The 13191-nt window shown below is 44.3% G+C and overlaps 1 protein-coding gene across 1 annotated transcript in view; it reads left to right on the top strand.

Moving 5' to 3' along the window:
* Nucleotides 1-7094: 7094 nt before the first annotated feature.
* Nucleotides 7095-13191, top strand: part of LOC139409470 (phosphodiesterase 4B, cAMP-specific a) — a 243243-nt gene continuing 237146 nt past the window's right edge. Inside the window, exon 1 of the mRNA XM_071154649.1 lies at nt 7095-7315. The gene's annotated coding sequence lies outside the window, so the exon portion shown is untranslated. The remainder of the gene's footprint in view (nt 7316-13191) is intronic.

Raw genomic sequence — 13191 nt, 5'->3', positions numbered from 1 at the left:
CATCTCTCCAGCCTTCCACTCCATCCCTCTAGCATTCCACTCCATCTCGCTAGCCTCCACTCCATCTCGCTAGCCTCCACTCCATCTCTCTGGCCTTCCACTCCATCTCTCTAGCATTCCACTCCATCTCTCTAGCCTTCCACTCCATCTCTCTAGCCTTCCACTCTATCTCTCTAGCTTTCCACTCCATCTCTCTAGCCTTCCACTCCATCTCTCTAGCCTTCCACTCCATCTCTCTAGCCTCCACTCCATCCCTCTAGCCTTCCACTCCATCTCTCTGGCCTTCCACTCCATCTCTCTAGCCTTCCACTCCATCTCTCTATCCTGCTACTCCAACGCTCTAGCATTCCACTCCATCTCTTTGGCCTTCCACTCCATCTCTCTAACATTCCACTCCATCTCTCTAGCCTCCACTCCATCTTGCTAGCACAGTTGCCCACGTACAATACTGTAGTGTAGCTTTCCTCCCTCCAATCTGCTCCACAAGCTTCACATTGATTCAGATATGACTAGGTTGATAGGAGATTGTGTTTTGTTCTGTTCTGTTCTCACTTTCTCTCTCTTTTTCTCCATCACAGGCATGCACATATGTTGTCACTCTATAATAGCTTCTGTCTCCATCTCATCTGTCCATCTCTCGTTTTTATTTTCCTTTGCCTTTGGCACTCCATCTCTCTATCCTTCTACTCCAACGCTCTAGCATTCTACTCCATCTCTCTATCCCGCTACTCCATCTATCTAGCCTCCACTCCATCTCACTAGCCTTCCACTCCATCTCTCTATCCTGCTACTCCAACGCTCTAGCATTCTACTCCATCTCTCTGGCCTTCCACTCCATCTATCTAGCCTCCACTCCATCTCACTAGCCTTCCACTTCATCTCTCCAGCCTTCCACTCCATCTCTCTAGCCTTCCACTCCATCTCGCTAGCCTTCCACTCCATCTCTCTAGCCTTCCACTCCATCTCTCTGGCTTTCCAATGAATCTCTCTAGCCTTCCACTTCATCTCTCTAGCCTTCCACTCCATCTCTCTAGCCTTCCACTCCATCTCTCTGGCCTTCCACTCTATCTCTCTAGCTTTCCACTCCATCTCTCTAGCCTTCAACTCCATCTCTCTAGCCTTCCACTCCAACACTCTAGCCTTCCACTCCATCTCTCTAGCCTTCCACACCATCCCTCTAGCCTTCCACTCCATCTCTCTAGAATTCCACACCATCTCTCTAGCCTCCACTCCATCTCTCTAGCATTCCACTCCATCTCGCTAGCCTCCACTCCATCTCTCTAGCATTCCACTCCATCTATCTAGCCTTCCACTCCATCTCTCTATCTTTCCACTCCATCTATCTAGCCTTCCACTCCATCTATCTAGCCTTCCACTCCATCTCTGTAGTCTTCCACTCCATCTCTCTGGCCTTCCACTCCATCTCTCTGGCCTTCCACTCTATCTCTCTAGCCTTCCACTCCATCTCTCTAGCCTTCCACCCCATCTCTCTGGCCTTCCACTCTATCTCTCTAGCTTTCCACTCCATCTCTCTAGCCTTCCACTCCAACACTCTAGCCTTCCACTCCATCTCTCTAGCCTTCCACACCATCCCTCTAGCCTTCCACTCCATCTCTAGAATTCCACACCATCTCTCTAGCCTCCACTCCATCTCTCTAGCATTCCACTCCATCTCGCTAGCCTCCACTCCATCTCGCTAGCCTCCACTCCATCTATCTAGCCTTCCACTCCATCTATCTAGCCTTCCACTCCATCCATCTAGCCTTCCACTCCATCTCTCTAGCCTTCCATTCCATCTCTCTGGCCTTCCACTCCATCTCTCTAGCTTTCCACTCCATCTCTCTAGCCTTCCACTCCATCTCTCTTGCCTTCCACTCCAACACTCTAGCCTTCCACTCCATCTCTCTAGCCTTCCACACCATCCCTCTAGCCTTCCACTCCATCTCTCTAGAATTTCACACCATCTCTCTAGCCTCCACTCCATCTCTCTAGCATTCCACTCCATCTCTCTAGCCTTCCACTCCAACACTCTAGCCTTCCACTCCATCTCTCTAGCCTTCCACACCATCCCTCTAACCTTCCACTCCATCTCTCTAGAATTTCACACCATCTCGCTAGCCTCCACTCCATCTCTCTAGCTTTCCACTCCATCTATCTAGCCTTCCACTCCATCTATCTAGCCTTCCACTCCATCTCTCTAGCCTTCCACTCCATCTCTCTGGCCTTCTACTCCATCTCTCTGGCCTTCCACTCCATCTCTCTAGCCTTCCACTCCATCTCTCTAGCCTTCCACTCCATCTCTCTAGCCTTCCACTCCACCTCTCTGGCCTTCCACTCCACCTCTCTAGCCTTCCACTCCATCTCTCTAGCCTCCACTCCATCTCTGTAGCCTTCCACTCCATCTCTCTGGCCTTCCACTCCATCTATCTAGCCTTCCACTCCATCTCTCTAGCCTTCCACTCCATTTCTCCGGCCTTCCACTCCATCTCTGTAGCCTTCCACTCCATCTCTGTAGCCTCCACTCCATTTCTCTGGCCTTCCACTCCATCTCTGTAGCCTTCCACTCCATCTCTCTGGCCTTCCACTCCATTTCTCCGGCCTTCCACTCCATCTCTCTAGCTTTCCACTCCATCTCTCTAGCCTTCCACTCCATCTCTCTAGCCTTCCACTCCAACACTCTAGCCTTCCACTCCATCTCTCTAGCCTTCCACTCCAACACTCTAGCCTTCCACTCCATCTCTCTAGCCTTCCACACCATCCCTCTAGCCTTCCACTCCATCTCTCTAGAATTTCACACCATCTCTCTAGCCTCCACTCCATCTCTCTAGCTTTCCACTCCATCTATCTAGCCTTCCACTCCATCTATCTAGCCTTCCACTCCATCTCTCTAGCCTTCCACTCCATCTCTCTGGCCTTCTACTCCATCTCTCTGGCCTTCCACTCCATCTCTCTAGCCTTCCACTCCATCTCTCTAGCCTTCCACTCCATCTCTCTAGCCTTCCACTCCACCTCTCTGGCCTTCCACTCCACCTCTCTAGCCTTCCACTCCATCTCTCTAGCCTCCACTCCATCTCTGTAGCCTTCCACTCCATCTCTCTGGCCTTCCACTCCATCTATCTAGCCTTCCACTCCATCTCTCTAGCCTTCCACTCCATTTCTCCGGCCTTCCACTCCATCTCTGTAGCCTTCCACTCCATCTCTGTAGCCTCCACTCCATTTCTCTGGCCTTCCACTCCATCTCTGTAGCCTTCCACTCCATCTCTCTGGCCTTCCACTCCATTTCTCCGGCCTTCCACTCCATCTCTCTAGCCTTCCACTCCATTTCTCCGGCCTCTCTCCCTGCTATTCTATTATCTTACTGGAAAGGCTGGAGCTCCAGTGGTCGGTCATCTCTCCCATTCTTCATTATTCCCCTATTCTCTACCAACACTTTGCATCACTGAGGACGTAAGTGACCACTCTCTCTCTCTCTCTCTCTCTCTCTCTCCCTCCCTCCCTCCCTCCCTCCCTCCCTCCCTCAATTCAATTCAATTTAAAAGGGCTTTATTGGTATCGGAAACATATGTTTACATTGCCAAAGCAAGTGAAATAGGTAATAAACAAAAGATAAATAAACAATAAAAAATTATCAGAAATCATTACACTCACAAAAGTTTCAAAAGAATAAAGACATTTCAAATGTCATATTATGTCTATATATAGTGCTGTAATGATGTGCAAATAGTACAAAAGGGAAAAGGAATAAAGATAAATATGGGTTGTATTTACAATGGTGTTTGTTCTTCACTGGTTGCCTTTCTCACAGATCTTGCAGTTGTGATGGCACACTGTGGTATTTTACTCAATAGATATGGGAGTTTATCAAAATTGGATTTGTTTTCGAGTTCTTTGTGGGTCTGTGCACGAGGTTCGGAAGTGCAGCTCAGTTTCCTGATTAAAGTATTTTTTAGCCAGATCCTAATTTGTATGTTGAATTTTCTGTTCCTTTTGATGGGGAAGAAGGCCCTACTTGCCTTGTCTCTCAGCTCATTCACAGCTTTGTGGAAGTTACCTGTGTTGCTGATGTTTAGGTCGAGGTATGTATAGTTTTTTGTGTGCTCTAGGGCAACGGTGTCTAGATGGAGTTTGTATTTGTGGTCCTGGCAGCTGAACCTTTTTTGGGACAACCTTGTTTTAATCAGGGCCCAGGTCTGACATAATCTGTGCAGAAGATCTAGGTGCTGCTGTAGAACCGTATTGGTTGGGGACTTCCAGGTGTTGGCCTCATCAGCCCTGTCCTCACAGTCAGCATCTACATCACACTTCCAGGTGTTGGCCTCATCAGACCTGTCCTCACAGTCAGCGTCTACATCACACTTCCAGGTGTTGGCCTCATCAGACCTGTCCTCACAGTCAGCGTCTCCATCACACTTCCAGGTGTTGGCCTCATCAGACCTGTCCTCACAGTCAGCGTCTCCATCACACTTCCAGGTGTTGGCCTCATCAGACCTGTCCTCACAGTCAGCGTCTCCATCACACTTCCAGGTGTTGGCCTCATCAGACCTGTCCTCACAGTCAGCGTCTCCATCACACTTCCAGGTGTTGGCCTCATCAGACCTGTCCTCACAGTCAGCGTCTCCATCACACTTCCAGGTGTTGGCATCAGACCTGTCCTTACAGTCAGCGTCTCCATCACACTTCCAGGTGTTGGCCTCATCAGACCTGTCCTCACAGTCAGCGTCTCCATCACACTTCCAGGTGTTGGCATCAGACCTGTCCTCACAGTCAGCGTCTCCATCACACTTCCAGGTGTTGGCCTCATCAGACCTGTCCTCACAGTCAGCGTCTCCATCACACTTCCAGGTGTTGGCATCAGACCTGTCCTCACTGTCAGCATCTCCATCACACTTCCAGGTGTTGGCATCAGACCTGTCCTCACAGTCAGCGTCTCCATCACACTTCGAGGTGAGGGGGATGCATCTTCCTCCGCCACACGGGGGAAACTTCCAGGGGCACTGGGGCTTCATGCAGCTGGATTTGTCCCAATTGGCTTTTTCTTCTCTTGACTTTACATTGCGATTGGCAACATTCATAAATTAGGTGCATTTACCGCCACCGACCTCATTCGTCTTTCAGTTACCCACGTGGGTATAACCAATGAGGAGCTGGCATGTGGGTACCTTCTTCTATAAACCAATGAGGAGATGGGAGAGGCAGGACTTGCAGCGCGATCTGCGGCACAAATATAACTGACTTCTATTTTAGTCCTTGGCAATGCAGATGCTCGTTGGCGTAATAATTGAATAATATAGATTTCTAAATGTACTTTGCAACGCTCGCATTGCAGTCAGCCTGTAAGTGTGCCTTGAATTCAATTGAAATCACTGACAGTGTCACCAGCAAAGCACCCCCACACCATCACACCTCCTCCTCTTTGCTTCACAGTGGGAACCACACATGCAGAGATCATCCGTTCTCCTACTCTACATCTCACAAAGACACGGCTGTTGGAACCAATCTCAAATTTGGACTCATCAGACCAAAGGACAGATTTCCACCTATCTAATGTCCATTGCTCGTGTTTCTTGGCCCAAGCAAGTCTCTTCTTCTTGTTTGTGTCCTTTAGTAGTGGTTTCTTTGCAGCAATTCGACCATGAAGACCTGATTCACGCAGTCTCCTCTGAACAGTTGATGTTGAGATGTGTCTGTTACTTGAATTCTGTGAAGCATTTATTTGGGCTGCAATTTCTGAGGCTGGTAACTCTAATGTACTTATCCTCTGCAACAGAGGTAACTCTGTGTCTTCCTTTCCTGTGACGGGCCTCATGAGAGCCAGTTTCATCATTGTGCTTGATGGTTTTTGCGACTGCACTTGAAGAAACGTTAAAAGTTCTTGAAATGTTCCACATTGACTGACCTTCATGTCTTAAAGTCATGATGGACTGTCGTTTCTCTTTGCTTATTTGAGGTGTTCTTGCCATAATATGGACTTTGTCTTTTACCAAATAGGGATATCTTCACTATACCACCTCTACCATGTCACAACACAACTGATTGTCTCAAATGCATTAAGGAAAGAAATTCCACAAATTAACTTTAAACAAGACACACATTGAAATGCATTCCAGGTGACTAACTCATGGAGCTGGTTGAGAGAATGCCAAGAGTTTGCAAAGCTGTCATCAAATTGTGGCTACTTTGAAAAATCTCAAGTATAAAATATATTTGGATTTGTTTAACACTTTTTTGGTTACAACATGATTCCTCCATATGTGATATTTCATAGTTTTGATGTCTTCACTATCATTCTACAATGTAGAAAATAGTAAAAATAAAGAAAACCTTGAATGAGTAGGTGTGTCCACACTTTTGACTGGTTCTGTATGTCACCGAAGAAGACCTAGTAAAACCAATGCCTAACAAACTTTTAGTGACCAGTGACATTGTCATTTCATTTCTATAATGCCAATGTATTCGATCTATTCAAATGACTGATGTCTTGATCTATACATCTTCGCAGTTTTTAGTGAACTTGATGTTTGTATGTGACCTACAGGATTACTCACCTAAGGGTTGAACTTTTATGAAGGTTTTCGAGTATTCTTTGCAAACATGTGTTTTGTTTTGTTTGTTTGAGACAAAATCTGAATATTCTAATAGTCTTGCAAAATAAAAGTTTTGACAGTTGTGTTAATTCTATTGAGACCATGTTACCTTGTACTAAACCAATTGAGAAAAACTGCAAGGCCATTCATTTGGGAGGACCAAGAGGGACTCAGGGGAAACCCCCTCTTAGACATGCTCAGTGGTACATGCCAGTTGGAGAACATCTTGTTTTGAAGCAAGTCAAGTGAGGAAAAGGGGGGTGCTTGCTTCTGTGGTTGGATCTCTCATCAACTCAAAAACAAGAGAGTGACGTTCTTCAACATCAGGCTGCTTCTCTCTGTTCTATCTTCTGAAATCAGCTGCCGTTGAAAACAAGGCCTTTGGTTCCCCTTAGTGGCCAAAGTAGTCAATCTGAAAGATGTGAGTGTGCAGGACATATCAATCAACATATAATCTCATATTCATCTTGTATTCATCAAAAGTATTTTTTTTTCTCTCTCTAGGACAGTAAAGGGCCTCCAGACTGTGGTCTTAGTGAGTACTCCTGTACGCTTGGTGTCGACCTACGGAGGGGACGCAGGCGTTTCTCTGGCAACCTGCAGCTGCCCCCATTGTCGTGGAGACAGGCAGAGAGGTCGCGGACCCCTGACAATGACTGGGTCGTCCGACCCACCTTCCTCCCCTTCTGCACCCCGCCCCGCATCGACATCACACCTGTCGACCCCGAGTGGTGAGTGTACACACACACTCCACTTTCCTCCATTATATTCCTAACTGAACTCCTATGGTGATAATGTAGATCCATTCAAAACCCAGAGAGACCCATGTAGATCCCTCTGTGAAAAGAGTTCTACATGGAACCCAAAAAGGTTCTACCTGGAAGAAAAAAGGGTTATTCAAAGGGTTCTCATATGGGAACAGCTGAAGAACTCTTTTAGGTTCTAGATAGAACCTTTTTTTCTAAGCGTGTAGAGGAGGCTGGTCTATTCTTAATGGGATCCTGCTGAGATGACTTCAGATTGTAGTCTCTAGGAGAGACTCTTTGGAAGTCAAATAGCTGCGTTACCTGTGCTAATGGAATATGGTGTGTGTATGTGTGTGTGTCTGCGGGTGTGCGTGCAAAAAAGAGTGACGCTCAATAGTCTACTTGTTCAATGAATGTGTTTTATTGTGTGGAGTTCCTTTGCATTGTGTCTGTATAGGCAGTGTTTTTGACCGCCACTCTGGTGAGTAGACTGAAGGCGGTGTTACATAATAATAATAATAATAATACATGGGATTTAAAGCACCTTTCTTAGAAACCCAAGGACACTGACCTAACAGACACGTTCTGTAGAGAGTCATCATGGTCACAGAGTTATTACTGCGTAGGAGGGCAGTCAGCACCATCTCTTCACTATAACTGCCTGGCTGGGAATGGTGTGTGTGTGTGTGTGTGTGTGTGTGTGTGTGTGTGTGTGTGTGTGTGTGTGTGTGTGTGTGTGTGTGTGTGTGTGTGTGTGTGTGTGTGTGTGTGTGTGTGTGTGTGTGTGTGTGTGTGTGTGTCAAAAATTAACACAGGCCCACCAGTGAGCGAGATACTGGATTGAAGCAGGAACTGTTTGCATCAGAGACTGTTTCTGTGTACGCAGATTCAGAGTTACGCCTCCCGCAAGACCAGGTGTTTTTTCTTCTTAAAATCGTATCATAGCCCTATCATCGCCAATAAGGCCTGATTGGAGTGAATATCCTGATGTTGATGGTTATACACTATATTAATCAGTGGGAGCTGGTGGTTCAGTATCTGAGGAATAATCTGTAGAGGGAACATTGCTAAGAGAGAGAGGCTAAGAGAGAGGCTAAGAGAGAGGCTGAGAGAGAGAGGCTGAGAGAGAGAGAAAGAGAGAGGCTGGGAGAGAGAGAATGAGAGAGAGTCTGAGAGAGAAAGAGGGAGGCTGGGAGAGAGAGAGAGAATGAGAGAGAAAGAGAGAGCGAGCCCCAGGACAGCAACACAATCAAATCATGAGAAAACAAAAAGATAATTACTTGACACATTGGAAAGAATTAACAAAAAAACAGAGCAAACTAGAATGCTATTTGGCCCTGAACAGAGAGTACACTTTGGCAGAATAACTGACCACTGTGACTGACCCAAAATTAAGGAAATCTTTGACTATCTACAGACTCAGTGAGCATAGCCTTGCTATTGAGAAAGGCCGCCGTAGGCAGACATGGCTCTCAAGAGAAGACAGGCTATGTGCACACTGCCCTCGAAATTATGTTTAAACTGAGCTGCACTTCCTAACCTCCTGCCCAATGTATGATCATATTAGAGACACATATTATCCTCAGATTACACAGACCCACAAGTAATTTGAAAACAAACCCGATTTTGATAAACTCCCATATCTACTGGGTGAAATACAACAGTGTGCCATCACAGCAGCAAGATTTGTGACCTGTTGCCACAAGAAAAGAGCAACCAGTGAAGAACAAACACCATTTATGTTTATCTATTTTCCTTTTTGTATTTTAACTATTTGCACATTGTTACAGCACTATATATAGACATAATATGACATTTGAAATGTCTTTATTCTTTTGGAAATTTTGTGAGTGTAATGTTTACCGTTAGTTTTTTATTGTTTATTGAACTTTTGTTTATTATCTATTTCACTTGCACACACACGCGTACATGCACAAGCACAATCACAGGGACACATGTACACACACTTAATTAGCTTTGATTAGCTCGTTAACTGAATTCTTATCTGGATTTGACACTCCTGGACAGCAGGCTCTGGTTCATTGTGTGTGTGCCTGTGTGCGTGGATGTGTGGTCTGTGTCATGTGTGTGTGTGTCTGTGCACGTGCAGCCCTGCAAGCCTGCATGGCTTGCAGGCAAGCAGGGTGTGTGTGGACACACACCCTGCTTGAGTCTTTCCCTGGAGCGGGTGTGGGGTCTACTGTTGTCTAGATCTAACAATGAGCTCAGAGTCAGACTGAACTTCCTCTACATCAGTTTTCCCAGTGTTATTTGGTAAGTTTCCATGGTACAGCGGTTACTGCTGGAACACTGAGACAGGAGTTTCCTAAAGAGCACACTACATTTCAGGAACAGTTTAGTACCCAGTCTACCCAGAGAGTAGTTTAGTACCCAGTCTACCCAGAGAGTAGTTTAGTACCCAGTCTACCCAGAGAGTAGTTTAGTACCCAGTCTATCATGAGAGTAGTTTAGTACCCAGTCTACCCAGAGAGTAGTTTAGTACTCAGTCTACCATGAGATATGTTTAGTACCCAGTCTACCATGAGAGTAGTTTAGTACTCAGTCTACCATGAGAGTAGTTTAGTACTCAGTTTACCCAGAGAGTAGTTTAGTACCCAGTCTACCATGAGAGTAGTTTAGTACCCAGTCTACCAAGAGAGTAGTTTAGTACCCAGTCTACCCAGAGAGTAGTTTAGTACCCAGTCTACCATGAGAGTAGTTTGTTGACCAGTCTACCCAGAGAGTAGTTTACTACCCAGTCTACCATGAGAGTAGTTTAATACTCAGTTTACCCAGAGAGTAGTTTAGTACCCAGTCTACCATGAGAATTGTTTAGTACGCAGTCGACCATGAGAGTAGTTTAGTACCCAGTCTACCCAGAGAGTAGTGTAGTACCCAGTCTATCATGAGAGTAGTTTAGTACCCAGTCTACCCAGAGAGTAGTTTAGTACCCAGTCAGTCATGAGAGTAGTTTTGTACCCAGTCTATCATGAGATATGTTTAGTACCCAGTCTATCATGAGAGTAGTTTAGTACCCAGTCTATCATGAGAGTAGTTTACTACCCAGTCTATCATGAGAGTAGTTTAGTACCCAGTCTATCATGAGAGTAGTTTAGTACCCAGTCTATCATGAGAGTAGTTTAGTACCCAGTATATCATGAGAGTAGTTTAGTACCCAGTGCACCCAGAGAGTAGTTTAGTACCCAGACTATCATGAGAGTAGTTTTGTACCCAGTCTAGCATGAGATATGTTTAGTACCCAGTCTATCATGAGAGTAGTTTAGTACCCAGTCTATCATGAGACTAGTTTAGTACCCTGTCTATCATGGGAGTAGTTTAGTACCCAGTCTATCATGAGAGTAGTTTAGTACCCAGTCTACACAGAGAGTAGTTTAGTACTCAGTCTACCCAGAGAGTAGTTTAGTACCCAGTCTACCCAGAGAGTAGGTTACTACCCAGTCTACCCAGAGAATAGTTTAGTACCCAGTCTACCCAGAGAGTAGTTTAGTACCCAGTCTACCCAGAGAGTAGTTTAGTACCCAGTCTACCCAGAGAGTAGTTTAGTACCCAGTCTACCCAGAGAGTAGGTTACTACCCAGTCTACCCAGAGAATAGTTTAGTACCCAGTCTACCCAGAGAGTAGTTTAGTACCCAGTCTACCCAGAGAATAGTTTAGTACCCAGTCTACCATGAGAGTTGTTTAGTACCCAGTCTACCATGAGAGTTGTTTAGTACCCAGTCTACCATGAGAGTTGTTTAGTACCCAGTCTATCATGAGAGTAGTTTAGTACCCAGTCTATCATGAGAGTAGTTTAGTACCCAGTCTACCATGAGAGTCTATGCTAGAGTTTTCTGTACTTTGCTGTTGTGTAAACTTGTCTCCTCTAGTAAGGTGGTGTGGTCCTTTCCACTCAGACAAGAGGACACTGAAAGTCAGCTGATTTGGCATGTTGTCTGGCAAATTAACAGGACATGGCATCTATGACCTGGTATTTAGTGTTGAATGTACTTTAATCAGATAATTTGAATAAACTGTGAGACTTTTCATTCGGGAAATAAACATGATTGAATGCTTTCCCACATTCTACCAGAAGAGGGCGGTGTTAATATGAATTACATCTGTACTGTTTATTGTCATGTCAGACTTTTTTTCTATTGAACAAGGTCATACTAGTTAGCAAGCATCTTTCTGTGGAATATCCCTTCTTATACATACATAGATACACACACACACACACACACACACACACACACACACACACACACACACACACACACACACACACAGTTTTAATATGAGGGCTACTAACAATATTAATTTGCATGTCTTGATCAAACCTTAACCGGTTAACCAGCCAGTATAGGTGGTGTGTTAGACTGGTATACTGTTAGACTGTGAGACTGGTAGACTGTTAGACTGGTAGACTGTGAGACTGTTAGACTGTGAGACTGGTAGACTGTGAGACTGGTAGACTGTGAGACTGTTAAACTGTGAGACTGGTAGACTGTTATATTGGTAGACTGTGAGACTGGTAGACTCTGAGACTGGTAACTGGTATGGTGTTAGACTATTATATTGTTAGACTGGTAGTCTGGTAGTCTGGTATATTGTTAGACTGGTAGACTGGTAGTCTGGTAGACTGGTATATTGTTAGACTGGTAGACTGGTCAACTGGTAGACTGGTATATTGTTAGACTGTTATATTGTTGGACCGTTAGACTGGTAGACTTGTGGTCTGGTGACTGGTATATTTTTAGACTGTAAGACTGAGACTGATAGGCTGTTATATTGTTAGACTGTTATATTGTTAGACTGTTATATTATTAGACTGGTATATTGTTAGACTGGTATACTGTTATATTGTTAGACTGGTATACTGTTATATTGTTGGACTGGTATACTGTTATATTGTTAGACTGGTAGACTGTTATATTGTTAGACTGGTAGACTGTTATATTGTTAGACTGGTATACTGTTATATTGTTAGACTGTTATATTGTTAGACTGGTAGACTGTTATATTGTTAGACTGGTAGACTGTTATATTGTTGGACTGGTAGACTGTTATATTGTTAGACTGGTAGACTGGTATATTGTTAGACTGGTAGACTGTTATATTGTTAGACTGGTAGACTGGTATATTGTTAGACTGTTATATTGTTGGACTGGTAGACTGGTATATTGTTAGACTGTTATATTGTTAGACTGTTATATTGTTAGACTGGTATACTGTTATATTGTTAGACTGGTATACTGTTATATTGTTAGACTGGTATACTGTTATATTGTTAGACTGTTATATTGTTGGACTGGTAGACTGTTATATTGTTGGAATGGTAGACTGGTATATTGTTAGACTGGTAGACTGGTATATTGTTAGACTGTTATATTGTTAGACTGGTAGACAGGTATATTGTTAGACTGTTATATTGTTAGACTGGTAGACTGTTATATTGTTGGACTGGTAGACTGTTATATTGTTAGACTGGTAGACTGGTAGACTGGTATATTGTTAGACTGGTAGACTGTTATATTGTTAGACTGGTAGACTGGTATATTGTTAGACTGTTATATTGTTGGACTGGTAGACTGGTATATTGTTAGACTGTTATATTGTTAGACTGTTATATTGTTAGACTGGTATACTGTTATATTGTTAGACTGGTATACTGTTATATTGTTAGACTGGTATACTGTTATATTGTTAGACTGTTATATTGTTGGACTGGTAGACTGTTATATTGTTGGAATGGTAGACTGGTATATTGTTAGACTGGTAGACTGGTATATTGTTAGACTGTTATATTGTTAGACTGGTAGACAGGTATATTGTTAGACTGTTATATTGTTAGACTGGTAGA

Source organism: Oncorhynchus clarkii, chromosome 5 (assembly GCF_045791955.1).
Source record: "Oncorhynchus clarkii lewisi isolate Uvic-CL-2024 chromosome 5, UVic_Ocla_1.0, whole genome shotgun sequence".
Lineage (NCBI taxonomy): Eukaryota > Metazoa > Chordata > Actinopteri > Salmoniformes > Salmonidae > Oncorhynchus > Oncorhynchus clarkii.
This window is presented reverse-complemented; position numbering and strand designations above follow the sequence as displayed.